This window comes from Elephantulus edwardii, unplaced genomic scaffold, assembly GCF_000299155.1.
Source record: "Elephantulus edwardii isolate Elephantulus edwardi_28Jun2011 unplaced genomic scaffold, EleEdw1.0 scaffold00408, whole genome shotgun sequence".
Classification (NCBI taxonomy): domain Eukaryota; kingdom Metazoa; phylum Chordata; class Mammalia; order Macroscelidea; family Macroscelididae; genus Elephantulus; species Elephantulus edwardii.
Window position 1 is genome coordinate 144,273 of NW_006400158.1, and position 3,580 is coordinate 147,852.

Sequence of the window (3,580 nt, forward strand, 5' to 3'; positions counted from 1 at the left end):
ATTTCAAATTGGTCCTTTTTTACTTATTTGTTGAGGCTTATTTTCTGCCCTGATATGTGATCATTTCTGGAGAAATGTCCCATGTGCACCTGAGAAGAAAGTGAATTGAGTTTTAGTTAGGTGCAGTATTCTAAATATATCTACGAATTAGAGTTGACAGAACGTATAGTTTAGATCTTCTGCATCTCTGTTAAGTTTCTTTTGAGTTAACCTATCCTTTGGTGAGAGTGTCATGTTAAAAAGTCTCCAACCACTATTGTGGTACTGTCTATCTCTTTCTTCAATTCTGTTAATAACTTTTATGTATTTATCAGTTCTATCATTTGGTGCATAGATTTTGACCAAGATTATGTCTCCTAGATATCCTGTACCTTTAATAATTAAATAGCGCCCTTCCTTGTCTTTGATGGTAATTTTCATTCTGAAGTCTATTTTATCAGAGATTAGTATTGCCATTCTTGCTTTTTTGTGGATGCTGTTTGCTTGGCCTCCCACACCCCCACCCCGGCTTTTGATTTTAACACTATTTCTCTCTTCATTTATTAGATGTGTTTCTTTTTAAAAAACAATAATAATTTAGTAAGAACCTCTCCTCCCCACTCTTACCGTGTTTAGTGTCACTTTTTCCACTTGTAGATCTTGTGCGCTAGTCCCAGGAAGATGGCTGGGGTCAGGGGAGCAGTGTACTACTCGATAAGCCCCATAATGTGGCTGAAATTCTCTTCTTCATACTGTTTGAACACAGCAGACAGCTCCAGTTCCTCATACAGTGCCCTCACCCGGGCCACCTTCTCCGTCTTCTTCTGCCCATAATTGTCCTGCAGGATCTGGCATTGTTCTGGACAGGTCAGCTATGGACACTGGATCACCAGCCAGCTGCTTTTGTTGTCCTGGATGTCAGTGCCAATTTTGACTGTCACATTCGGGTCACCAAAAAGATCAAGGTAATCATCCTGAATGTGAAAGAATTCACCCATCTCTAGCAGGATCTTCTTGGTGTTGGCATCTTCCTTCTCCCCATCGATGTCTGCCATATACATTGCAGCAGCTACATGAAGGTAAAAGGAGTAGAAAGCTGCCTCTTATTTGACAATGGATTTGTACCTCTTTTCAGTGAATCTGCTGAGATCCACCTTGTCCTGAAGGGCAGTGATGAGGTCCAAGGTCTCTCCAATCTCAGTCTGATAGGAACTCTGCAGGAAGAGTTCCATTAGGTTCAGGTATTAGGGCTGCTCCCAGCAGTAGAACCTCAGCAGGAGGTAGATACATGCTTTCAACAGCATGGCATTATTGATGGCATCCAGACCTATGCCTGGCTTCTGATACCAGCAAGGCTTCCCGCATTGGGTAAAGGATGAATCCATGATGTCATCTAATATAAGGAAGAAGTCTTGGAGCAGTTCCACACACCAGCCCACTGTCAGGGCCTGCTGCAGACACTCAGCATCCTGCTTCCTGAGCTCCACCAGCTCCTGGAACACTGCCAGCACTGTTAAACCTCAGTTGTACTTACCTCCAATGGCATTGTACTCTAGGACTTCCCTGAGCCGGGTAACAGCATCTCCTATTTCTAGGTGCCCCAGATCATCCTCGGTCAGCACCTTGACAATCTGGAAGAAGTGTTAGATGAAATCCTGCTTCTCTTGGGCATAAGCCTCTGATTTCTGATCTCTGTTCATTCTGTTCTTGGATGCCATTTCTTGCTTGGTCCAGATTGTTGGCCTAGATGTGTTTCCTGTACACAGCATATTGATGAGCTTTAAAAAAAGTTTACTCTGACACTCCTTTTCTCTTGATTGGTGAATCCAATCCATCCAAATGAAGTGATTATTGCCAGGCCAGGTTTTAACATTGACATTTTGCTGTGTTTTCTTTCTCTTTCTTTTTTTCTTGGTTACTACAGTTAATCTGTTAGCTGAAACATGTCAATTGGTACATCATCTACTCCTGGGGCCTTATTTTTTATTTTTTTTTTTGCTATTTCCTTCAAAGCAGTATGAACTTCTTCCTTCATGACCATAGGCTCTTGCTCATATGTTGTTTCATTAAATTCTTCTATGTCTGCCAATTCTTTTCAATACAGTGACTCAGTATATTCTTTCCATCTTCTTTTAATACTTCCAGGATCATTTAATATTCTGCCTAAAGCATCCTTGATTATAGCAACTCTAGGTTTGAATTTGTTCTTCAGTTCCTTGAGCTTAAGAAATGCTGAGCGAGTTCTGCCCTTTTGATTTTCTGACTCTAGCTCCTCGCACATTTCATTGTAATATTTTGCTTTGTCATTCCAAGCTGCCTTTTGGAATCTTCTGTTCAGCTCTTTAGTATCTTGAATTCTTCCTTATGCTTTGGCTTCGCTACGCTCCAGTGCAATCTTCAGAGTTTCTTCTGACATCCATTTTGGTCTTTTCTTCCTCTTCTGTCTTTGTAATGACCGTTTGCACTCTTCCTGGATGATACATTTGACATCCTTCCACAACTCATCTGGTCTTCATTCATTAGTGTTCAAGGCCTCAAACCTGTTCATGAGCTGGTTCTGAAATTCAGGTGGGATAGACTCGAAGTCATATTTTGGTTCCCATGGACTTGGTTTAATTTTCCTTAGCTTCAGCTTGAATTTTCATATGAGTAGTTGGTGTTCTGTTCCACAGTCAGCTTCTGGTCTAGTTTTCACAGCTGATATTGAACTTCTCCAGCGGTTCTTTCTGCAGATGTAATCAATCTGATTCCTATGCATACCATCAGATGAAATCCATGTATTTAACCTGCGTTTATGTCTCTTAAAAAACGTATTTGCAATGAATAAGTCATTGTGCAAAAGTCTATCATCCTCTCTCTGGCTCCATTTCTGTCACCAAGTCCATGTTTTCTAACTACTGAATCTTGTTCTCTACTACCAACTTTTGCATTCCAGTCACCCATTATTATCAATGCATCACTTGATTGCATGTTCGATCTATCTCCGACTGTAAAAGTTAGTAAAAATCTTCTATTTCCTCTTCCTTGGCTCTGGTTGTTGGTGCATATATCTGAATGATAGTGGTATTCACTGGTCTTCCTTGTATGCATATGGATATTGTCCTGTCACTCACAATATTGTACTTGGAGATGGATAAAAAATGGCTTTCTTAACTATGAAAGCAACTCCATTTTTCCTCACCTTTTCATCTCCAGCGTAATATATAATTGTTGTATAATATATATCAAAGCTGTACCAAGAAATCTGGAGAACAACCACCTGGCCGACTGACTGGAAGAAATCTATATTTGTTCCCATCCCAAAGAAGGGTGACCCAACAGAGTGTGGAAACTACAGAACAATATCATTAATTTCACATGCAAGCACGATTCTACTGAAGATTATCCAAAAATGAGTGGAACAACAAATCAGCAGAGAACTGCCAGAAGTCCAGGCTGGGTTTAGAAGGGGTCGTGGTACTAGGGATATTGTAGCTAATGTTAGACAGATCTTAGCTGAAAGCAGGGAATACCTGAGGAATGTATATCTGTGTTTCATTGACTATGCAAAGGTGTTTGACTGTGTGGATCATAACAAACTGTGGCCGACTCTGAGAAGATT

The 3,580-nt window shown here is 40.6% G+C and overlaps 1 pseudogene; it reads right to left on the minus strand.

Moving 5' to 3' along the window:
- Positions 1-617: 617 nt before the first annotated feature.
- Positions 618-1,697, minus strand: LOC102865112 (annotated as a pseudogene).
- Positions 1,698-3,580: the final 1,883 nt, after the last annotated feature.